Below are 26,982 nucleotides of genomic sequence, written 5' to 3'. Positions count from 1 at the left end.
TTGTTTTGTTTTAATAAAAAGGGGCTGACCCCTTTAATTAGGGGCCAGGAGGGCTCTAAAGTCTTTTAATTTTAACTCTTTACTGAGCAATAATTTGTCATTAATTATAGAAGCAAAAATGTTCATTGTACAGCTGTTTATCTACACAGTACCTTATTTTAAATATTTGTTACGTAATAAGGGGTTTCAAGGGGCCAGAAGACCAAAACTTTGATCATTAATATCTTGAAAAGGAGAAATATTTTGAAAGGCAATGTTGAACAAAAGTTGCTTAAAATAATGTTCTTTAGAACATGGTACCTTAAAATTTATGGTTTGTGGCCCCAGTAAGGAGTTAAAGGGTCGGCCCCTAAAACACTGTTGTTCAGATATCTCCAAATCGGTCAACAATTTCTGAACACTTATTAAACAAAATATGTTTATATTTATAAGATCTTTTATTTAATATTAAAAAAAAGGGACTGCATGGTCCCTCAAATTAGGGGCCAAGAGCGCTCTAAAGTCTTTATATAATAACTCTTTACTGAAAAAAAATTTGTTATTAATTATAGAAGCAAAAATGTTCATTGTACAGCTGTTCATTAATACTGGACCATACTAAAGTCATATGTTACATAATTAGGAGTTTCAAGGGGCAAGAAGTCCAAAACTTTGATCAATATTATCTTGAAAAGGAGAAATATTTTGAAAAACATTGTATAACAAAAGTTGCTGAAAATAATGTTGTTAACAATGTGATACCTAAAAATTTTTCGTTGGTGGCCCCAGTAAGGAGTTGAAGGGTCGGCCCCTAAAACACAGTTGTTCCGATATCTCTATAATGGTTAACAATTCGTGAACACTTGTTGAACAAAATATGTTTATATTTGCGAGACCTTTAATTTGATATCAAGAAAAAGGGGCTGCTGACCCCTCAAATTAGGGGCCAGGAGGGATACAAAGTCTTTTTATAGTAACCTTTTTTAGACCGATAATTTGTTATTAATCATAAAAGCAAAAATAAAAGCTTATTAAGTTTAATGTAAAACTGAAATCCGTTTTTAAATCGGCCGATGCATTACAAAGATATAGGTGTTTGAAAATTGACTTTTCTGGAAATTTTGATTCCATATTCTTGGTAAAGAAAATAGTGTTATGTTTATAGTTTAATTAACTCGTACCTAAAATATTTCGATAATTGTTAAATCGTACTTAAACACATTTGTATTTGCTAAGTCGTTCTTGAAATTGATAATGTTATTGCTAATTCGTACCTAGAATCATTTTGATTTTGTGAACTCGTACCAAAAATAATTCGATTTTTTTCTTTTTGTTTTATTTACTTATGTTTATTGGTTTAAGAACTCTGCTTCTTAGAGAACGTTTTAGCTTTACCTTCGATATTATCGGAAGACCCACTCGTTGCTTTGCAACGAGCTTTGCTCTAGTTTCTTATTATTATTTTTTTTTTTTATCCGCAAATTTTGTGTAGGCCATTTCTCGTACATTTGTTGTCTGATTGTTATGAAACTTTCAGGGTATGTAGACAATGTTAATATCTCGGGACGTTTTTTTCAAATTTTTAAAATTCACTTCCGGTTATGAGTTATTGCCCTTTAATTGAAAATTGGGGGGTCTTTTGTCCAGAGTTGATCTCGGGAACTACAAAAGATAGTTGCATGAAATTTAGCAGGATTGTTGGTAACATTTTATAGTTTTGCTGGCATGAACATTTTGGCAAAATGTTTTTTAGTTTTTAAGCTATTTGCCGGTAAAGTTTAAGGTTTTGGGGGGTCTGAAATTTTGTTGCTTTTTGTATAATAACCTTTAAACTAAAAATAATTTGTTAATACATATAGAACAAAAGTTGTTTAGAATAATGAGAGCTTTCATTTAAAATTAAGAAAAAAGGGCTGGCCCCTGTAATTAGGGGTCAGCAGCTCATACACGTATTTTTCTAATAGCAAAAATCGTTATCATTTTATGAAAAGAAATTAATTCAGTTATTGTTAATATATTAAATAATGTCATTTGGTATCAAATTAAAAAAGTTCTGTGCCCTATTTTTTTCAAATTTCATAAAACAAATATGTGTGAATCGTAACGTTACATGAACGAGTTAATTTGTCTACATAGACACACAAGCGAACAAATGCCACTTTAAGGCCCAGGCATTTACTGCATTACGTTGTGTTGCGTCTTAGATAAATAGTTGTGATTCAATTTCATTTTTTTCATCTATATCATTTATGAATTCAATGAACACACATTATTTTAACGTTCTATGTGCAACTATTTGTCGGGGCGCCCCTGTTTGTAACCCCGCGCGCGCGCCGAATGTAAACAGTAGAGTGCGGGACGGTTCGCCCCTAAAGACCTTTCGCGCTGAGACGTTTCGCCCCGAGATGTTTCGCGCCTATTAATTATGTGTATCAGTAAATTGATATCAGCATGGAGAGCCTCCAAATAATGAGTTATAACACCTTAGGGTAATTAGAAATTTGATGAGACACATAATTATGATTGCTTGATTTAGATGTTTTGCGGCTTTTAATTATGTGGTAACCGTAAATTGATATTAACCTACCATTGAGAGCCTCTAAATAAGTTTTAACACCTTTGGCTAATCAAATTATTCTAATATATGATTATAATTATATATATATATTAACATCGGATTATAAATTTCTGTTAGCCATACTTTTGTGGAAATGCCGAGCAAAATTGAATTATTGTCGCCCTGTACAAAAATTTATCTGTTGTATATTCCTTAGAAGAGAAATCATTCTACTGACAAAAATTAATGATTTATTCAAATCTTATTTATCATAAAAGTTTAATTTCTCCTCTTAATAATGATTGCTAAACAAACATAATTATATTTGAACGTGGATAGGATAAACGCTTTTTACATTATTAAAATTATCAGTGAATGTACCACAATCATTAAACATGATCATTTGTAGATATGTTTTCAATAAAGTCAATTTTAATTATATATATACGAAGCGTGAGTTTATAAGTGGAGCCCGGCAGGAATGTTTTTTCAATTTGAGTGTACCTGAGTTAGTAAAACTGATAAGTAAATTATAATTATTTAGTAAAAAAAAAATCTAGCTAGTTGTATATCGCGAAAAAAGAAAAATATTTAAATTAAGGTAAAGTCGTTGTAAATTTTTACAAATCGTACCAGATATTCGTACAACCTGAAGTTTAGAGCTTATTCATTTCTTTTTTAATTCCACGCCAACACATTTTTAGCAGGGTTAGGCTTGTTTTGAGGCAGTTTTTCTTTAAGGAAACATTGAGCGACTACTTGAACAAACAAAATATTTTCACCAAAGATGTATCTGTCCAATACTTATAAGTGACAAAAAGTTCGTTCTTGTTCAAAGAGTCGCTCTATATTTCCCATTCGAAAAAAGATAAGAAAAATGTCAATTTTTGGTTGATTTTGATTGAATTATAAAACTAGCGTCACTTCTGACGTCATACACTGCCAGTGAGTGCATATAACTCAAATAAATAGGTGAAAAATATATTTCATGTCAAATCTTTTATTAAAAAAACACAACAAATTAATGTACCTGAATCATTTTCAAAAATAGCGAATTTTGGGGGCCAAATTTGACTAAAATCATATATAGTTCTTTATAAATAATATAGGTGCGAAACGTCTCAGCGCGAAAGGTCTTTAGGAGCGAAACGTCTCAGCGCGAAACGTCAATAGGGGCGAAACGTCCCGTTCCCTAAACAGTAGGCCTAACGAACGGCATTGTAGAAAAGAGAGAGCCGTAATGCAGAAGAGAAGTTGTGTATTCTTTCGATGTACAAATGCATTTTCAATTTACTGTGAAACATATGAACATGCACAGGGAACAATACTACATATTTGTTTAAGGAGGATATTTTTCTCGTGTGAATCGTTTACGAGGAAATTCTGACAGCCACACTTCTGTCGACGATCAGCCGTTGATAAGCTACGAGTAATAAAGGAGAAAAGATGTGTGATAAAGTGTGTGATTTATGTGGATGTTACTGAAGAAGGTGAGGCTTTTACTCCTTTTAAAGTTTAAAAAAGTTAAAGTTAAAATTTAGTATATAGTATAGATGTACATGTAAGTACGTGCACACTGTTTGTTTTTGTTATGGTGTGGGTGTTTGTTTACTAACGTGTAGTTTTTACATGTTTCATGGATGTTTAGACTCGCTCGAGGTTCATGGGGGACTGGAAAGGGTAACTGAATTTATCTATTTAAAAAAATAACAGATTGTGAATTTTCAACTCAATATTCAAAGCAGGGTCTAATTAGAAACATATCATATATTCTTGTGCAGAAGACTCCAAATGTAGTCATGAATATCCTGTAGACATAACTTCAAGTAAATAAAATTGTATACTTCAGACTTCAGAGTTAAAACATGACTTTAATATCTTTATGATGCCAATCATTGTATCATTAGAAAGGTTTAGCAGACCAACGGGTACCCGGTACATGTACTTGTACATGTAGGTTACAAGTTAGAACTATGCGTACTATTCTACCAGTTCACATAATTTTTCTTGTTTAGCAGTTATGATGTGTACTTAAATTGTCCTTGTTAATGTTTTAAATGTAATGTTTTATTCTCTTTTTTTAATCTGACTACTGGCAGTACTGGCCTGCAAGCAGTTCTCGCCGAGGACCATTTCTCGCTGGTGCACTGTTACATCATATTTTCGTATATAATTTTATGTGTTGATAAAATGACGTAACGATGCAGTGAATGCACTGGTGAGAAATGGTACTCGGCGAGAACTGATCGCACGCCAATATTGATTAATTACAGACAAAAACTGAAGGTTGCGCGTGTTATTTTTTATTGAACAACATTGTTTAAAATAATTCTTTATATATGTGATGATCAGACCGGTTTGAATACCAGTGCCAGATAGCTCAGTTGGTAGAGCACCTGACTAGAGATTCAGGGGGCCCAGGTTCAAATCCCGGTTTGGTCCTTCATTATTTCTCCCATCCTGTTACAATATTGGTGTTGTGACCAACCCCTGGAACTAACAGGTTAACTCCTGCCAGGGGTGATCTTCGAGGGTGAAGATCATTTAAGGGGGAAGGAATGTGACGGTCAGACTGGTTTGAATACCGGTGCCAGATACATGTAGCTCAGTTGGTAGAGCACTTGACTAGAGATTCAGAGGGCCAGGTTCGAATCCCAGTTTGTTCTGTCGTTATTTCTCCCATCTTTTACATATACATGTATATCAGATATATGACAGATGATTAAGGGTCATCACATGTTTTGCAAGATGCAATAAGTGTTAAAAACCTTTACTTTACAACACAATACATATAAGTGAATATTTATGTTTCTTGTTATTATTTGGTGTGGTTTTCTTGACAGTGTCGCATAAACAATTTACCCGCTCCTAAAACACAAACTTTCTTTTTGTGGATTCAGCTTACCGCTGATTGGCTGCTGTTGCAGCAGACAAATAAGATATGCACGCACAAAACACAATGAACTTATCAGAGAATGAGTTGAGTTTATTTCAACTGTTGGAATTTGGGTTTTTTTTTTTTTTAAATGTATACTTGTGACAAAACATATATGTGGTACATACAGCTGTAGCTTTATGAAGAAAATTTTGGTTAGACCATATATACCTATCATGCAAGTAAATGATATTTACAAAAAACTTGCAATTTATGGCGCACGAAATATACGCTAGTTTTATAAAGATTGACATACATGTAATGTACCACATTCTGTGAAAAATAATCTATTAAAAATTCTTCATTAAGTTTACTCATACATGTTTATGCTTATTACACATAGTATTGTTTTTAAAACATGTGATTTATAAGAAAATAAGCAAAAACCATCGCTAAATTTATTTGCAAAAAAAAAAAAACACAGTAGAATTGATAAAAAATGGTATACCAGAAGCTAATACCAGTACATGTACTTTGACGCTGTTCGGTGGGTAATATTCGTTTGTAATTTACGAATTGAAATATTGACTGTTGCACTACAAGTATGGTAATAAACTCTCTCTCTCTCTCAAACTCTCTCTCTCTCAATTTGATAAGTGTTTATACCTATGAAAATTTTTTAATATTATATTATGACTTGATATGCAAATTTTTGATCTTGTACTGCCTAAATGTTATGTCATGTATTGGGATATGTCATACCTTTTACACTGCATGGTCAGTGTATTTTTTCCAGATATACTATGCATATGTTAATGTAAACACAGCTATTACTAGTACATGTATGTAAACACAGCTAATTATTTTTTTTTTATTTCAGCTCAAAACAGACTCTTGTTACCACATGGCTTTTACCGGTACCTGTTGATTCTTGTGGGTCAGCTCCTGAGATTAACCTGTCACCTCTATCCACATGCATATTCCTTGTGTTCTACAGACTATTTACCGGTAATTCAAATTAAATCCGATAATGCATGAACAATAATGGAACTTGAAGAAAGCATCATGCCATGTTGTGGTTTGTGTTTGATAAGAAATTATGAAAACAAAATTAAGGCTGTTTATAAAGAAATTCATAATTGCTGTGAAAATTTGTTTTTCAATAAAAGTATGCAATTATGTTTCCTTTATTTTTTATTTCATAAAGATATTTAGATGTGTTTACATAATTGAAAAATCCCCCCCCCCCCTATTTAATTGTCTGCATTAAGATTACATGTAGGATATGTAAATGTACATTTGACTTTGAAATAACATCTGCTATGATAATTACTTTTGAAATGAACAAGAAACAACCTATTTCTACCTTTCTAAGGTATATATGCATAAAAAAGTAGAAAAACATGTCAAATTTGAACATTTTTCATTGAAATCAACTCTGTCTCCAGCTACCTGGGTGTGTTTGAATTTAATTCTAATTTAAGGCAGATGTCTAACTTGTAGGTTGTAACTTACTGTTTTAGCATGGTTAGAAGAAGACTAGAAATCAGAATAGATTAGATATTCACTAAATATGATTGTTAGCTTACTTTTTTCATGAAAACAAGAAATCACAAGCAGGACAGCTGTCTATTTGTTAATTAAAATGGTACAAATCATACAATAAACAAATTAAGATCAAATTTTAGAATCATTGATGATTGTTTTCAAATATGTGTGAGAAATTACTCAAGGAAATTGCCACACGTTTCATAAAATTAGGTAAAACATTTCAAACCATGACTTTTTATGAAAATCAAAAGATTGGGGGGTGGGGGGTATACATGTAAGGGTATTTCTAAGTGATGTGAAGCTTTTATCATGATTATATCATGTAGGCATATGTTGTATTGAATAAGGTTTCTTTTTAAAGGTGGTTGAACAAAAGTTGACCTCTAAAAGGTCAGGTAAAGATGTTTTACTATGGAGAACCCTGTAAATCTGTGTTTACTAAAGGAAATTGGAAATGGTGGGTTCACTTAAATGGCCATATTTTTATTAAACCTCAATGGAATTGGCAATATGTGGTATTCTTTTTCTCAGAATTGCATTAGCTTTCTTATTCTAAGACAAACCGTCTTTTCATAAAAATGTTAGTGTACTAAGTTAAAGATACAAGGAACGGTTTCGGATAAAGTACCGTCAATATTTTTGTAAAATGGAGAGTGACTGTACTTGAAGGTTTATCATTGTTGCGTGGAGTCATGAAATGAATTTTAATGACTATCAATAGTTAGAGGGATGTCTCTTGTTGGAATTGGTAAGCAATATTAAGGCCCCTAATTTTAAGTACATGAGAAGCAGAAATAAATTGTGAAACTTGCGGCTATGACAGATATGTTGACTTTACAGTGAAATTGAAGGTTACAAACGGGAGGTTATATAACATGAAATGTAGGTGGATGGGATATTATATGCCTATTTAGTATTTACTGGGTATGAGGACAATAGCAAGTTTATTGTCCCCCAAGACAGCAACTATTTAATGAGGCAAAGCCAAGGGAAATAGTTGCTGTGGAATGGGACAATAAACTTGCTATTGTCCGAATAGTCAGTTAATTGGTATACTATTATACCGAAGAAAACTTTATTTGTCAGGGATGCAGAATTTCTTGATGATAAACAAAGTAGAGTTAAATCAAACTTTGTATTTAATGCGGCGATCTTATTAGGTCAGAGGTGTTCCGAGTTTAAGGTGATATGGGACACTTCCATGTTGTGACGTATTGTTTATCGAAATAAACAATAAAATTAAGTGTAATTATATAAGTACATGTAGTTTCTTTTCAAAAATGGTCACCTAACTCCTTAGCACAGTGGGTTAGAGGGTTTACTAGGAACCTGTAAGTCATGAGTTCGAATCCCGCTGGGGTTTTTACAATTTTTACCTTTTCAAATATTTTTAAAAGCTATTTTTTGGTTAAATATTGTAAAATTTGAAAATTCTAAACCGGTGAAAAGTTTTCAATTATATAGTACTTTAATCCACATTAATATCGACAGATGTCCCATACCACCTTAAAAAGGAGGGAAATCAAATTCTGCTGATGAATGGTTTTGATGACTATTCACCATGGGCAGATAGCATGGATACTATTTTAAATTAGATAAAAAGGCATGTTTATGCGGGCGCCTTCTAGTGATCAATTTGTCCGTCTGTCCATCCGAGATGGCTTGACAGGAGCATAGTTTCTCTCCCCTTGGCCCAATCTGGCCCATACCTCATCCACAGGGTTCCTTTGGTTGAAGGATGTGCAGTGACCTTAAACCATGTTTTTAGGTATAAGGTTAAGGTCATAGCAGAATTATATATATAAAATCCTTGTCTGGGGCATATCAATTTTCCCTTTGGTCCAACCTGGCTAATACTCACAGAGTGTCTCTATGGTTAAACGATGTGCAGTGAACTTGCATGAAATTTCTAGGTAACGGGTGAAGATCATATCGGATCATGCAAAAATCCTTTTTTGAGAGCATATATAATTTCTACTAACCCCTGTTTGGATCAGACTTCACATAAGCAGAGCTTTTGAGTAAAGGGTGTGTAGTGACCTTGAACCTATTTTCAGTGAAAAGAAACTGTGAAGGTCATACCAGAATTATATTTTTAAAAATCCTTGTCCGGAGTATATCTTCTCTCCCTTTGCTCCATTCAGTCTCATACTTCACCCACATGATGCCTTTGTTCAAAATATATGCAATGACCTCGAATGATATTTGTAGATGAAGAGTCAAGGTCATATCAGATCACACAAAAATCCATATTTTAAGAGCATAGATATACTCTCCTTTTAGCCCCTATTTGGCTAATATTTTACCTTTACAGAGTTTATTGGTTAATGGTGTGCAGTGACCTTGAACCAAGTCTGTCAATGTGAAGGTCATAGCAGATCTTTTTAAAATTAGTTTTAAATAGTAGATTATTTTCCAAATATGCTTAATCTTGGTCAGATTAAACAAAAATGCATGTATGTTAGGGGGAATGAAATTGAATTAAAAGTTCTATGCCAGCTGGAAAAATTTCAAGTTATAGGTCAAGGTCAAAGCAGAATTCTCTGAAATAACATAAGCGGGGCCCTTTGAAATGTTCACCATTTCAATGTTGTCTGGTTCATAGTAATTTTACATAGAAAATATTCACAGAAGTACAGTAAAGTAAACTTTACATCGATAAGTTTCTGACAATTAATGACGCAACGAGCACACAGTACGAAAGGTCAACCTTTTGAAAAGCAGTGAAGAGGAAAAGTTGCTCAGAATTATGTTATAAACAAAATTGATTTTTTACATAAATTTTAATTTTGCATTCTGGGTTAAGAAAAAAGATGTTAGTTCAAGGTAAAGTAAACTTGTACCTAAAATGAAGTCAAATTTGTTAAGTCGTACTTAAACACATTGGTTTTTTTTGTTAAGTCGTTCTTGAAATGGTTAAGGGTTTTTGGTTAAGTCGTACTTAAAAACATTCGGATCATGTTAAGTTGTACCAAGAATCATTCGATTTTTTTTTTTATCATTTTGTACTTAGGTTTCTTTGTTTCTAGATTAAGAACTCTGCTTCTTAGACGTACTTCTAGCGTTGCTTTCGACATTAGCGGAAAACCCACTCGTTGCTTTGCAACGAGCTTTGCTCTAGTTTTTTTTTCTTTTTCTTTTCTTTACAATTTTTGTGCAGAAGATTTCTCTGAGATGGGTGGTCCGATTTTTGTCAAATTTTCAGCATCGATCTATTATTATATAAACTTGATACGCTTTTTTTTATTTTGTAAAAATCACTTCCGGTTCGGACTTATCCGCCATTTTGTCATTTTTTAAAAAGTTCTTGTCCACGTATCTCCTCAAAAACGAGCAAAGATAGAAAGCTGAAATTTTCAGGAATGATAGAGGACATGAACGTCTAGCCTCACGAGGAAAATCATTGTCCGGAAATTCCGAGTACGGAAGCTAGCTGGGGTCAAAATATAGGACACGTTTTTGACGAAAACGTCTTGTCCACGCATCTCCTCAAAAACGTCCAAAGATAGAAAGCTGAAATTTTTAGGAATGATAGAGGACATGAACGTCTAGCCGCACGAGGAAAATCATTGTCTGGAAATTCCGAGTACGGAAGCTAGCTGGGGTCAAAATATAGGACACGTTTTTGACGAAAACGTCTTGTCCACGCATCTCCTCAAAAACGTCCAAAGATAAAAAGCTGAAATTTTTAGGAATGATAGAGGACATGAACGTCTAGCCGCACGAGGAAAATCATTGTCTGGAAATTCCGAGTACGGAAGCTAGCTGGGGTCAAAATATAGGACACGTTTTTGACGAAAACGTCTTGTCCACGCATCTCCTCAAAAACGTCCAAAGATAAAAAGCTGACATTTTCAGGAATGATAGAGGACATGATCGTATAGCCTCCCGAGGAAAATCATTGTCCGGAAATTCCGAGTACGGAAGCTAGCCGGGGTCAAGATATAGAACACACTTTCGATGAGTTTTCATTGTCCACACATCTATTTGAAAGCGAGAAAAGATAGAAAGCTGAAAATTTCAGGAATGATAGAGGACATGATAGACTAGCATCACGAGAAAAATCATTGTCTGGAAATTCCGAGTAGGGAAGCTAAATTTTAAAACTCATATTAAATGTGTTATAATGACCTCAGACTAATTTTAAAACATAATATCTAAGTTGCATTTTAATTCTACGTCTAATAAAATCTTTTTCCAATTGATGGGATGAAATTTAAATTTTTTTGAAAATTTTAAATTTAATTAAATCGTTATAAAATGACCTCAGACTAATTTTAAAACATAATATCTAAGTTGCGCTTACAATTTTTTGTCCAATGAAATTTTTATCGAATTAATTGTATGAAATTTAACTTTTTTAAAAATTTAAAATTTAATTAAATCGTGTTAAAATGATCTCAGACTAATTTTAAAACATAATATCCAAGTTGCACTTACAGTTCTGCGTCTGATGACATCTTTTTCGAATTGATTGGATAAATTATAAATTTTTAAAAAAATTTAAATTTAATTAAATCTTTATAAATTGACCTGAGACTAATTTTTAAATGTAATATTGAAGTTGTGCTGACAATTCTGCCTCTAATGACATCTTTCTCGAATTGATTGGATGATTTTTAAAAATTTTGAAAATTTTAAATTTAATTAAATCGTGTTTAAATGACTTCAGACTAATTTCAAAACATAATATTTAGGTTACGCTTACAATTTTAAGTGTGATGACATCTTTCTCGAATTGATTGGATGAATTTTAAATTTTTAAAAAAATTTAAACTCATTTAAATTGCATTAAAATGACCGCAGACTAATTTTAAAACATAATATCTAAGTTGCGCTTACAATTCTGCGTCTGATAAAATCTTTCTCGTTATTCTTTTTTTTCTTTTTCTGACTTTTTTGGAGCGTTATTTCTCAAAAACTACCCAACCGATTTGCACGAAATTTTTAGGAGTGATAGAACATCATCGTCGCTACATATTGTTAAATTTTTGCATGATGACGTCACTTCCGATTTCAGATATAGACGATTTTGTAAATTTTTAAGGGCCATTTTGTCCACGCATCTCCTCCGAAACTAATCAAGATAGAAGCTTAAAATTTTCAGGGGTTGTAGATGAATGTCTATAGATGTACCCCCATGCTTCCAATTATGAAAATTGCTCATAGCCTCGAAGCTCGCCTGAGCCTGAAAACTAGCATCAAATTTTTCCACGAAATTTTTGCACATTTTCTGTAATACCTTTCGATGTGCACATAGTTTGTTAAAACATGTAATGCAAAAGTTGTTTCAATTTTCACGAGCTTTCCTTGGATATCAAGAAAAAGGGGCTGGCCCCTCAAATTAGGGGCCAAGGGGGCTCTAAAGTCTTCTTACAATAACTGTTTACTGAACAATAATTTGTTAATAATTATATAAGCAAAAATGTTCATTGTACAGCTGTTTATCTATACAGTATCATACTTAAGTCATATGTTACGTAATTAGGGGTTTCAAGGGGCCAGAAGTTCAAAACTTTGATCATTTATATTTGAAAAAGGAGAAATATTTTTAAAGGCAATGTAGAACTAAAGTTGCTTAAAATGGTTTTCTTGTCAATATGCTACCTTAAATGTTTTTGTTTATGACCCCATTAAGGAGTTAAAGGGTCTGCCCCTAAAACACATTTGTACAGATATCTCAAGAACGGTTAACATTTCATGAACACTTGTTGAACAAAATATATTTAAATTTGCAAGACCTTAAATTTGATATCAAGAAAAAGGGGCTGGCCTCTCAAATTAGGGGCCAAAAGGGCTCTAATGTTTTTTTACAATAACTCTTTACTGAACAATATTTTGTTATTAATTATAGAAGCAAAAATGTTCATTGTACAGCTGTTCAACTATACAGTACTATACCTAAGTCATATGTTACGTAATTAGGGGTTTCAAGGGGCCAGAACTCAAAACTATGATCATTTATATCTGAAAAAGGAGAAATATTTTAAAAGGCGATGTAGAACAAAAGTTGTTCAAAATAATGTTCTGAACAATATTAAACCAAGAATTATGTTGTTAGTGGCCCAGGTAAGGGGTTAAAGGGTCGGCCCCTAAAACACATTTGTACATATATCTCGAGAGTGGTTTACAATTCATGAACACTTGTAGAACAAAATATGTTTATATTAACGAGACATTTTATTTGATATCAAGAAAAAGGGGCTGGCCCCACAAATTAGGGGGTACAAGGGCTACTAAGTCTTTTTATGATAACTTTTTTTCTAACCAATAATTTGATATTTATTATAAAGCAACAAAGCAGCTTTTATTAAGCTTAATTTAAAACTGAAATCCGTTTTAAAATCAAACGATGCATTACAGAGATATCGGGGTTTAAAAATGGATTTTTCCGGAAATTTTGATTCTGCGTCCTTGGTTTAAAAAATAGCATAATGTTTATAGTAAAATTAACTCGTACTAAAAATAATTGTTAAGTCGTACTAAAACACATTCGGATTTTTTTGTTAAGTCGTTCTTGAAATCAAAAACGTTTTTGTTAAATCGTACTTAAAATCATTCGGGTTTTGTTAAGTCGTACCAGGAATAATTCGATTTTTTTCATCTTTTTATTTTAGTTACTCTTGTTATTGGTTTAAGAGCTCTGCTTCTTACAGGAACTACCAGCTTTACTTCCGACATTAACGGAAGACCCACTCGTTGCTTTGCAACGAGCTTTGCTCTAGTTCTATATTACTTTTCAAAATATTTGTCCTTTTTGAGATATATTCGATCGAAGTTTTGGACTTCTGGCTCCTTAAAATCCCTAATTACGTAACGCAGAATAAAAATTTTATAATGTATAGTTTTATTAGTGAAAGATAAACATTTTTGCTTCTTTAACATATTACAAAATATTTCTCAGTAAAGTGCTATGGAAGAAAGACTTTAGAGCCCTTTTGGCCCCTAAATTGAGGGACCAGCCCCTTTTTCTTGTCATCAAACGAAAGCTCTTGTAAATATAAATTTTATTTGCTCTATATGTTATAGTAAAATATTTTCAGGAAAGGAGATAAAGAACGAAAACCATTTAAATTACGGCGTTTTTTCAAACTCGATTTTCGGGTCCAGGCGAGCTTCGACGCCTTTGAAGCCAGACAACCATAAATGCCTTTAAACACATCTACAATCTTTTGTCTACAATCCCTGAAAATTTTAATTCAATATCTTTTTTCGTTTAGGAGGACATAGCAGGACAAAATGACCCTCTAAAAATCACTAAAACGTCAATATCTCCCGAACGGAAATGACGTCATTAAAATTAATAATTATATATAAGGTTTTCATCAATATCTACAAGATCTGAAATTTTCACGAAAATCGGTCAAGCCGTTTTCAAGAAATCGCTTGTACAAAAAAGCGTAAGAAAAAAAAAATAATAAAAGGGAAAAAGAAACAAAGCAATAACAATAAGGTCTTCCGTTGGAAACGGAAGACCTTAATAATGTATGAATAAGTCCGATATTCGCCCCTGGACGTTATTTACACTTGCATTCGGACACAGGTTTCCATAGTTTTTTTTTCAAATATTTTATCTGTGGTTTTTCCTGGGCAGTTTTTAACGTCATTCGTGCGGTATTATATTTATATATTACATTTTATGTACACATGATTCCGATGATGTATTATCATTATAGGCCAGCTGTCCGCAATGCTCGTCTAGCTCACACCTAACTTGTGTTGTTAATGTGTTTGAAATAATCTTATAAATGTATATTATGCATAGTTATTCTAAGTGGTATATCTTCTTACTGAGGAAAGCTGTGTTTAAATGGTTTTCAGATATCATTATATATATCAAACAGGCAGAATTGAGCCCTTGATAAAATTTATCATGTTCACTTCCTTTTAGAGTTTTTTTTTAAATTAAAGAAGCGGTCGAATTATTTTTTACAATTAAATGATGTCATTTTTATAACTTGGACATTATATTATGCTTAAAATCAAACAAAACATCGATAAAAGCCTTGCTAGAGTGATCCAAAACAGGCTTATTTACTATTTGTGTTTATTTATGGCATATAAATATAATAGAATTTATAAAACTCTGCGATGTTTCTAAATGCACTTGTACCTTGTATCGTATACAAAGTTAATATTTCTAAGTTTCGCGTTAATTTGCGGAAGGATCCGTGTTTATTCGCAAAAGAAACGCGTAGTATAGCGAACGTTTCGCGTTCATTATTAATTAACAGGAAGTTATGCATTATGATCATATCGCAAAAGCTTCTTTGATTATATCAAGTACAAGAGTTTGTTACCAAATTATAAGTGAGCAATATGGTGTAAATTGACTTCGTTTTGATACTAGTAATTAGTGCTATTTCGTTCATGTTATATAATGTTATTTGTATTGTAAAATGTTCAATAATTACAAATAGAGCTTAATTGTAACTTAATTTGAACACAATTGCTAACGTTGCGTCAATGTCGGCTTCGAATCGGGCTATATAAGTACAAATGTTCAGGCTAAAGTTGTCTTCAAAGGATCATCATCATTTAAAGGTACGTTAGATTGGCTTCAACTTTTGTAATACTTAACTATTTCTGTCATTATGCAGACAAATCAAATGTTTGTGGGTTTTTTTTCGAAAAAACTTTTTTGAAAGATATCTTTATCAGCATGGGCTCTGAATTCTTTAAAACACCTTTTACTTATTTTCTTTCTTATCAGAGCGTAACAAAATATATTTTGCTCCGATACATGTGTAGGTCGCCAAAATTTATACTTGTTTCCAAATACAGAGAGTAGAAATTTTAAGAATTAATTAGAATTCAACCATCACCTTTAATTTGAGGTATTTAGATAAGGGTTTCAATTACAATGGTAATCGTAATGAGCGAAAAATCATTATTATCGTTGTCTTAGGTATTCAATGTATAATGAAGAAATGTTGAGCAATTTTGAATCATTTTATATTAGTGAAATATGTACTGCAAGATAACTATGAGAGTGAATTAAATTGAATTTATATGACAAATCACATATAATCAGCCAATCATTTTGCACCTACAACTTTTATAAGAGTTACTTTACATATACCTTAATGAAATGGGAAAAAAATATTTTTTTTTTCAATATCTTTGTGTGGTAAATCATTCTTTTTATTTCATATTTGAATAGAGAGTTTGTGCATATATTTACCACGAAAATTGTATGAATTCAAGTCACTTTTTACAATATCTCAATAAAAACATGCGTTGCCCATAGACTTCAAAGTGAAAATGTGCGATTTGAATTTGGACTATAATCAAAATTTTGAAATATTTCATCTATGGGGTATCTTTATTTGATAACACCTTCAAAATGATACCATGATTCAAACAATCAAATCATTCATTTATTATGGTACAACATGTGGTCGTAATGCATTGAATACCTTAACCTGAAATATTATTAATTTTAAAAAGAACTATGTCAACCGCAATACTCGATCGTTGAAACTTTGAGAGAAATGATTAAATTTAATATTGCTTGATAAAATAGGAACGGATGAGCTTTCTTTTTATATTTTTATTATCAAATTATTTTCAAAGTTTGGGATAGAAATTTTAATATTCGATGTTTGAATTAGAGAAACTACTTTTTTGCTTTTTACTCTGCATATTAACATGGTGGACTAATTCAAGAAGTGGTGTTTTGATTAATGAACAATAATCAAGGTATGGACCATGAATTAAAGGACCCGACTATCCGTGATAAAATATAAAATGGGACGGGTTTCATTATTACATATTCTATTTTATTTCTCTTTAATTTCCTAAAGAGAGTACAGAGCACTGCCCACTTAAGCGTATGACAGGAAAAAACATCAAGTCCATTTTTGATTATCACGGTTCACGTTTCTACTTAAATAACGCATGCGTAATCCGAATGTTTGTTTTATAATAAAAACCCTTGAAAGTCAATAAAAATTGTTTCAACTGATAATATTAATATTTGTCTGCACGTTTCGATTTAAATAACGCATACATAATCCGGATGTTTGTTTCAAAATCGAAACCCAGACATTAAAATTTGTTTCAACTCATAGTATGAATTTTTTTTTAAATCCCTTTTTATCAGTTCATAAGGACTTGTATGAATTTTCCCATTCTATTTATATAGATGCTGAAACTTCTGGTACTCCTTAGTGCTGTCCTCGTGGTGTGTAGTGCCCAGGGCTGTACAAACTGTCAGGTTGATGGACGTACATACAGAGGCGGTAGCAATTTCCAGTTCGACACAGGATGCTATCGTTTCTCCTGTAGGTGCAACTGCAATGGATCTTGGGATTGCCCAAACAGTTCAACTATTAACAAATGTACAGGAGGCGGATACCAAAGTTCAGACCCCGCTTGCAGAAACTGTAACGCATATGGAAGAACCTATGGGCGCGGTCTCTTTCAAATGGACAAGGGTTGCTACCGATATAACTGTATCTGTAATTGCGATGGCTCGTATGACTGCCCAAATCAGAGGACCACAAATATTTGCTAACTTTCAGGAAGTACGACATTACGAGAAATCGCTGTCATATGATTCGATATTTGCAACAGACTTGCGACCAAATTAATGAATACTAATCACAAACGATTCAATGTTTTATTCAAATGACTGTAAAATATAAATATGGAAATCAAAATACTTGCAAATTAAATAAATAGTTTTACATACATTCTCTTCATTACGGACTATTCCATGAAAGTGAAAATATTAACGACTTTGTCTAAGTTCTTTTGGTAAAATCATCACTAATGTTCAGCATTAAATGAAAATAAGCCTTAAATCTCTCTCTCTCTCTCTCTCTCTCTCTCTCTCTCTCTCTCTCTCTCTCTCTCTCTCTCTCTCTCTCTCTCTCCAACACCTACTGTATTTTTCAGTTTTCATTTGTGACGAACAACTGCTGCTCTACCATAATTTATGTCAATAGAATTTACTTATTATGAAATATTAAAATGCGCTTTTCAACAACCATCAGGAAATATGAACTCAGTCATCGGGAAAGGTGAATGCATTCGACATGTAAATGCAAATAATTTTCATAAATTGCAAATTAATAATTTATTTGACAATATTATGATTTTTACCTACATTAAGCTTTTAACAAATTAATGAAACAAAATAAATGACGTTTGAATATATGACCATACATGTCATAAAGGGAAAAACCTTGACTGAGTGAATTTGCGGGTTTTGTGTTCAAAATCATTTTTGAATATTAATGCTTCCCTTTGGAAAAATATAAACATTGTGTTCCACATGTCCGTGTGTCTGTCTCTAGACGAAGTATTATCTGATCGATATTTTGTTTGTTTTTAAAACACTTTAGTCCGCAATAGCAGCGCCTGACCAGGGTCTGACACAAGCTTTAAGTTATCTGGGTTTTTTTTATCGAAATAGTTTTCTTTAAAAAGTTATTGAGTTACACTTTGAGAAGTGATAATTCTTTTCCAGTTGGCGAGCATTGTTTAAACACTTGTTTTCACATGTACATTTAACTATAAAGAGACGAAGTAAACGATATATTCAACTGTGTTTTCTCCGAAAGCAAAACTATAATTTTGCGAAGGGTAACAACAGATGGGATGCCAAGTATATTTGTGTTATTATCAACAATATATTCCAATGGTATTTTTTTAACATAAACAACGCCAGTAAATCCATATTATGAGCCAGAGCCTTAAAACAATAACAAAAAGCAGTTTATAATAGTATGTCGTGTAGCTTTACTCCTTAAATTAGAGTTACAATTTAACGTTGACATTTATTCTTTCTTTGACAACTCTTTCATTGTGTGATTGCTCTCTATCTATAATATGCCATACTTGGTGTACATGTAAAGTTCAAAACAAAATAGAAACGAAACTAAACGAAATAAAAACGAAACGAAATCTACCGAAACAAAACGAAACTTAGAGATACGAAAATAAACGAAACAAAACGAAACCTATCGAAACAAAACAATCAGAATATTATAAAATCATTAAAGTTATATCATTTTATATAATGTGTAAGGATTATTCTTTACTTCTTTACTTCATATAAAATGTACATGGTTCAAGCACTTGTTATATTTATGCCTGCCTGCTCACATCTATACTATTACATACAAAACTTAACTCTTTCGTAAAGAATAAAACAGGTCATTTATTGAAGAATACATAGCATAAAAGTTGCATGAAACATAATGCCATAGTCAAAGTCACAACATAATATAATACGAAATGAAGAATATGTGATGTGATGTGACAAGTAGAAAATAGGCATTTCCTCCAATAAATGACATTTAACTCAAAGAACAATATTCATACAAAAAACCTTGAAAATATCACACAGTATCCTGAGATTGTGACTAGTAAATTATTATGCAGCAACGTTTTAGACCCTTTGCAGGAATGAATAATAAAGTACCTGCTATATAAGTAAAGATATTGGGTGTTCTTCTGCCACCTTAACAAGATAGGCTATATCACTCATCCATAGATTTATATACCCGTATATATATATATATAAATATAGACATTCTTGTGAACGCCCCATATCCAAAAATCACATTGCAAATGAACAGAAATGTCAGTGCATGATTAATAAAAAATTGTACCAGGTTCTAACAAAATTACTAATTGGTGGGAAAAGGAACACCATTCAACATAACGACTATTTCTAGAAAAAGCATACATGTACAAGCAAATTTGAGTGTTTTAGTCCCTGACTCAAAGCAAGATAAGTCAAAAACACAACCAGTAGCCCCTGTCTAACGATTGTTATTAACTATAAACTAAAAAAGGTTACAACATAAAGACTATTATTACAAAAGACAAAACATGTACAAGCAAATTGACTGTTTGAGCCCCTGACTCAAAGTAAGATAATTGCACAGATATTCAAATCACAACCAGTAGCCCCTGTCTAATGGTTGCTAGATAACAGGATTGTGAAGCCCCTGTCTTCACCATCCAACTAAAAAAACCGAATGTCAATCAAAACTTAAGTATAGGGATTCTAATGTACTTTTTAAAAGCACCAGAGTTCAATCTACCAATGCTCTGAATTTGTAATTCCGAAAACCCCTGTGAGGCAGCTGTAGTAGCAGACCCAATGCGGAAGCTGTGAGCTTTGTACATATTAAGGTGCAAGTCCAAATTAACAAAAGCTAAAGCCGAACGCAGTTGCTGTGTGAATTATTGACGCGAGATGGGCGAACCATCCATGAAGGAAAATAGCGGCTTCGATGGTGAGGAATGTTTCCTAAGATTTAGGTAATGTAGAAGTACTTGGCATGGGCAAACTAAAAGATTTTTTCGTATTTTGCAGCAGGCATAGAGAAGAAGAAAATGCTGGGTTGGAGCATTTGTTTTGGTAAACTCTCCTACTCGTAAAAAACACAAAATGTTAAAGTAAACATGGCCCGAAAAAGGGATTTAGTAAAAGCTGAGGTGGTATACGTAATAAAACCAAAGCATGAATTATTTCCTTCAAAATTGTGGGGGTTATAGCTGGCCGTGAGTCAGATGATGGTTTCGATTTCCGGAATCTCTGAAGCATTTTACGAATGGTGAAATGTTGTGTAATATCGGTGTAGTTACATGTACCAAGTTGGAAAATGAAACTAAGTGACGAAATTAGTGTTGAAGTTGGGGATGCCGCAAATTCTTTCAGGTAGCAATGCGCAATAAATGCTGACAGGTGATGAACACGGGGTGGTAGAGGGGATGCATGATGTTCAAAGGATTGTTCAATAAAACACTTGTAGGTTAAATAAGCTGATTTGTAAGCTATTAATGTTGATTCGGACAGAGAGTTGCGGACTAAAATTTGGCTGTTTCAGTCAAATCCGCACTAATGCTGAAGGAAATGGAGTTGGCTCGTTGTCCATATGTGGAAAGCGGGCTTTGAATTCTTTCACCTGCAAGCGAGAAAATAGATCAGCGGCTGTATTATATATTCCTTGAATATGTTCAAACACTTGTTATATAAATAAAATTTGACACCGATAAAGGCACTCTTCTCTAGTGACGATTTATACGTGCAAATACAGAGTGTGTGTGTGTGTGTGTGTGTGTGTGTGTGTGTGTGTGTGTGTGTGTGTGTGTGTGTATATATATATATATATATATATATATATATATATATATATATATATATATATATATATTTATATTTTCTTTAAAACACCTGCCAGCTGCAAACATGCTGAAGCATACTATTTAATTTCAAAATACATTTTTCAAAATATGCGTAGTATTCTCTATTATTATGTCTTACTCTCATTTTAGCCCTTAATCATCTAAACACAACGTATCTCTCAAAATTGATGTGTTACATGTAAATGCCTTTTTATTTACGGATCGAAATGGTGTTACTCGAAATAAAGTTACTACTAGTGTACTGTTGTATTGTGAATGTCTTTAAACATAATTTTCGGGAAAAAATCCCAAAAATCTGTACACACTTTGAGTTAAATGAAATAAAGTGCATTACAGTTATTTATACATATCATTATGTGATAAATAATACAAAACCCATTTACTATACTTCTGATCATTGTCGGGTCCAGCTTTTTTGAGAGGAGGACCTCCTCCTTTCAAAAACCATGTTTTCGTTGGTGTATTACTGTAGATTCCCTTTTTTACTGTGAGAGCTTAATTCCGCGATTCAACGGGTTTTCATCAAATCTCGAAAATATAGAATCGCCAACGCGCATATGGTAGAAAAAAGATAAGAGGGCGACATTTTTATTTGCTAAATGTCTCAATTATACCGGAAGAGATAAAAGCAAAGTTGCTCTACATTGGAGTTGATGTTTAAGCAGGAAATACCATATAGTATTAAAATTTGAGAACGTTATCGTTTGTTACTTCTTTTAAGGAAAATAATTATAAATTAATGAAAAAAGAGCGAAAGCTATTCTTTACATTGAAATTTTAAAAATAAGTAGTTAAGAATGAAGCACAGAGAGAGAGAGAAAGAGAGAGAGAGATAAGATGAGAAATTATGCAATAGACCGGTCATCCACCACACTTTAAAAAATGATGCTAGGTGCCCGGAAAGTGCGTAATCTAATTTCGAACATAAACCATTTTTACATCCAATCAGCAGTCGCTAAAAATTCTATCTCACATAAGTAATGTTTATAATCGTTAAGAATTTCTCGAAGTTCACAGCGACGTCACATTCCGATTGACGGTATCCGATTGACAGCTGTAGAGAGCCCTTAATAAAAGAGTTATAAAGTAATTGATTTGATTTCGATCATCTAATTAAAAAGTGGCTATATCCGATGTAAGTTAAATCATATTAAAAAAAAAATTTACGCGATCAACTGATTAATGGCATCCAGACAGGAAGATTTCCGACTTGGTTTCATACCCGGTCTTACTGTGCGCTAAACTTGGACGGCGAAGGAAATGAGATGTTTGAAAAATTCTGGCAAGACATGGCCGAATCCCAGAATAAACAAACAACCCAATTAGTCCTAGACTATGTGGAGGCTGAAATAAAAACCAAGGAAATGGAGAGTAACTAAATCCGAAATCAGACTCTCCAAGCAGTAAGGCGCCAGTCTGTCGATTTTGAATGTGAAAAGCTTCGCTTTGACGAAAACATTACCAAAATCAACCAAGAACAGATATCGGAAATCCAGGAATTCAGAAGCAGGCTAGCAACAGCAACACAATCTAACTCCAAAACGCGGGACCAGTCTAAAAGACCACGCAGAAGACCCTTCCGTAGACCTGGACAACGCAGACAACAACTTAGAGGCAGGCCATATTCACAATTATAATGTTCTGACCAGCGGGTTGTTCAAATTAAAATTTCTAAAAACACTTTACTTGAAATGAATATAGTGTTTCTATGACAATGTGATGCACAATACTCTGTGATTGGAACTGTTAAACCCTCATGATCAAGAACATGTATAAAATTAATAGCTAACTTTGTTAGTTAAAGATTAGAATACTACTGTATTGTTTACAGATCATGTTATACCAGAATATACCATTATACTTGCATTATTTGTTTTTATTCATTATCATTTGATTGTTAACACAAAGTTTTGTTGTGGTTATTTAGGTGTATTAGCCTCAGTTTCAAACGGGAATAAGTTTGAAGCCACGTGTTGTCTTAACTGATATCTTCCCAAAGATTTTAACAAACCAGTTACTTTCCTCTACTACATCGACCAGTCGTTTAGTAGACGGAACCTTTGATTCTCATAAGTAACAAAGTTCTTCTACATTTTTGGTTATTCTTTATTAAAATGGCAAGACGTTTTAATAAACAGAACAAAACCAGAAAAAACTATAACGTAGATCCCAATCTAATCTACTTCAAAAATACATACAAAAATAACGAGAACAACTCTCAGAAGTATGTACTCAATCTATCTAAGTACAAAGTCAACCAAAACGAGTATTCTCTGCTCAGTAAAGGTTTAAAATTTATACCGACTCCACAAAACAGCAACATTAAAAAAGTCATATTAAACGACTTTGACGAGTTTGCTGGAAAACTCCGATGCAAGTATCATTTTGACAAAGGGGAAAATCTTCCAATTCAGCCATTCAAAAAACCATCTGGTTACAACCCCTCATTCACATGTTATGCATTAGAGGACTACATAGACAAAACTAAATTAGAATTGTCTACTATTCCAATCAAGAAAATTCAAAATAATACGTCTTAGCTTGAAAGAGAAGCACTGACGTCGCTGAGAACAATAACAATATTGTTATCAAAAAAGCGGACAAAAGCGATACAATTGTCATTATGGACAAAGACCAATACATTACAGATGCCATGCGTCAACTCAAATCAAAACATTACATGGAAGTTGATAAACCAAATCTACAGAACCTGCATCATATCATAAAAAAGGAGTAACGCAAATGTACTCTAAGGGCTCAATAGGAAACTTGTCGTTATCTCTGTGATAACAAACCATCGCTAAAATGCGGTCATCTATAATTGCTCCCTAAAATACACAAAATCAAAGATGAAGTCCGATATGCCCTTCAAAACGGCCTGAGCAGCATCAGAAAACTACCAACTGGCCGCCCGATTATTTCACAGTGTGATACGCCAACACGGAAAATCGGCGCATATTGCTATTACTTTCTCATTCCCATAGTACAAAATCAATCAACTTATATTAAGGACACCGCCGATTTTATCAATAAAGTTGAGACTCTCGAACTTCAAGCAGAAGTGTTACTGATTACATGTGATGTAACTAGAATGTATACCAACATTGAATTCGGCGAAATACTCAGCGCCGCCAATGAAACTTACAAAAACGCAAACAAACCACAAATCGACATTCCTTATCCAGGGAGCGAAGATCTTATCTTCTTATTAAAATGCATCTTAGAGAACAATTACTTTGAGTTCAATGGATATATTTTAAACAAATCATAGGATGCAGTATGGGTGCCATACCATATACAGAAATTTCAGATACAAGAATGAATCAAATCACCAACTATGTAATATCAAAATTCAAATTCGCCAATCAAGTTCTTTACCACGGACGATTTAGAGACGATGGTTTTATAGCCTTCAACGGCACACAAAATGAAATTCTAGAATATTTTGATATCGGCAATACATGTCACGAACACCTGACATTCACGTATGAAATCTCAGAAAAAAGCGTCAATTTTCTGGACACTACTATATACAAAGTCGTGAGGTTTCAGGAAAATAACATACTTAATTGATATTAAGTCATATGTAAAACCAACAAACAATTTTCAATATCTACACAGAAAAAGCACCTACAGCCCCTCTGTCTTTAAAGGGTTTATAAAAGGCGAATGCATCAGACATACCAGGAATACCAGTGATCTTTGCATCCTATCTACAATTCTAACGGATTTCAAGACACAACTAACAAAGAGAGGTTACTCTGATAAGGAAATAGAGGGCGCCTGTAAAGTGCAGAACAAAATCGAAACGAAACGAAACCATTCGAAACAAAACCAAACCAAACCAAACCAAATATCGAAACGAAACGAAACTAACGAAACGAAACGAAACCAACAAAACTGAATAAACAAAACCAAACAAAACTGAAAATCAATAATGACTACATAAAAGTGATAAAATATATTCATTAAAAAAATTAAAACATAAACATAATGACCTTTATCTTTAAGATTGTTGCTTTGAATTATCAAGCCGCTTACCCAGTTCAATACTTGGAATATGTTGACTCAAACAGGCGTATACTATCAAAACCTGCAAATACTGTCATTATTTAGATGTTCAAGGCATTTTCTTTTATAGAATGGGTCTGTGCTCCATATTTTTCTCATAGTCTAATTAATGTCAATTGGAAAACAATCCGATTTCAATCAACAAAAACGTGGAGAGATGACCCACTATTATGGTGTCCGGATAGGGCCATTTGCGTTAGCGCAACATCGCGTTCAGATAAACGAGACATCGCGCTAACACACAACACGCCGTCGCGCTAACGCAACTTTGCACAACACGCCGTCGCGCTAACACACAACACGCCGTCGCGCTAACACAACTTTGCACAACATGCCATCGCGCTATCACACAACACACTATCGCGCTAACACAAAACACGCCGTCGCGCTAACACAACTTTGCACAACACGCCGTCGCGCTAACACAACTTTGCACAACACGCCGTCGCGCAAACACAACTTTACACAACACGCCGTCGCGCTAACGCAACTTTGCACAACACGCCGTCGCGCTAACGCAACTTTGCAATTTTTACAGTCTAGTAGGAAGTCGTGTCCGGAAATATTAGACTGCGCATGCTGAAATTTGTAGGCTTGCATGCAAGCATGGATGAAAAATAAATAAAATGTCATTTTAATGTACTTTGAAATGCATATATTATTTTCAATTATTATCAATACATATGAATAAAAATAAAGTTACTAGTATGTCACTGTATAAGGATATGCTAGAGTGCATATAGATTACCAATTGATAAATTTACCTTAAATATTTGATATAATTAATTAATTCAGCAATGATATATTTATAACATGTACATGTCACAAATTCATATTAGGTGCTCTGTATATTACCAAAGCAAAGAAATTTTAAAATGTAAAATTACAGGTATATAACTTGTCACACTGGCGTCGGAAGCAAATTGAAAGTGGGGGGGGGGGGGGGACTAGACTGATCCTCAGATATATTGAGAGAAGAAAACCTATTTCCCCAAATCATGAAAATCCTAATCTGTGGGGGGGGGGGGGGGGGGGGGTATTCCAATACTTCCAAAACAAAAATCTTTCCGGCCATAGATCTTTTTTCCCAACAACATGAAAATCCTAATCCGTGGGGGGTGGGGGGGGGGTTATGCTTTTTTACTCCAACTTCTAAATCTTTCAAACGTACATTACGGAACAATTATGTTTCCTGCGAAAAAAAGTGGGGGGGGGGCCTGAACCCTCTATTCTGCTATGTTCCTAATGGTTCCGATGCCTATGTGTCATGAATATATTATTGTTGATTTAATGAATTTTATTAAATATTTAAGGTAAATGTATCAATTGGTAGATTTTATAATAATTCATATCCTTATACAGTGACACACTAGTAACTATATTTTTATTCATATGCATTGATAATAAATGAAAATAATATATATATTTCAAAGAACATTCTATTTATTTTTCATCCATGCTTGCTTGCATGCCTACATATTTCAGCATGCGCAGTCTGATATTTCCGGACACGACTTCCTACTAGACTGTGAAACTTGCAAAGTTGCGTTAGCGCGACGGCGTGTTGTGCAAAGTTGTGTTAGCGCGACGGCGTGTTGTGAGTTAGCGCGACGGCGTGTTGTGTGTTAGCGCGACGGCGTGTTGTGCAAAGTTGCGTTAGCGCGACGGCGTGTTGTGCAAAGTTGCGTTAGCGCGACGGCGTGTTGTGTGTTAGTGCGATGTCTCGTTTATCTGAACACGATGTCACGCTAACGCAAATGGCCCTATCCGGACACCATAC

General features: G+C 33.4%; 1 long non-coding RNA gene across 1 annotated transcript; it reads left to right on the top strand.

The window, feature by feature from the left end:
- Positions 1-3,736: 3,736 nt before the first annotated feature.
- Positions 3,737-6,592, top strand: LOC136270913 (uncharacterized). The gene is made up of 2 exons (XR_010708779.1): positions 3,737-4,026; positions 6,292-6,592. It is a non-coding gene; the product is annotated as an uncharacterized lncRNA (long non-coding RNA).
- Positions 6,593-26,982: the final 20,390 nt, after the last annotated feature.

Source organism: Magallana gigas, chromosome 8 (assembly GCF_963853765.1).
Source record: "Magallana gigas chromosome 8, xbMagGiga1.1, whole genome shotgun sequence".
Taxonomy (NCBI): domain Eukaryota; kingdom Metazoa; phylum Mollusca; class Bivalvia; order Ostreida; family Ostreidae; genus Magallana; species Magallana gigas.
Note: the sequence above shows the minus strand (reverse complement) of the source record. Positions and strands in the feature narration are given on the sequence as shown.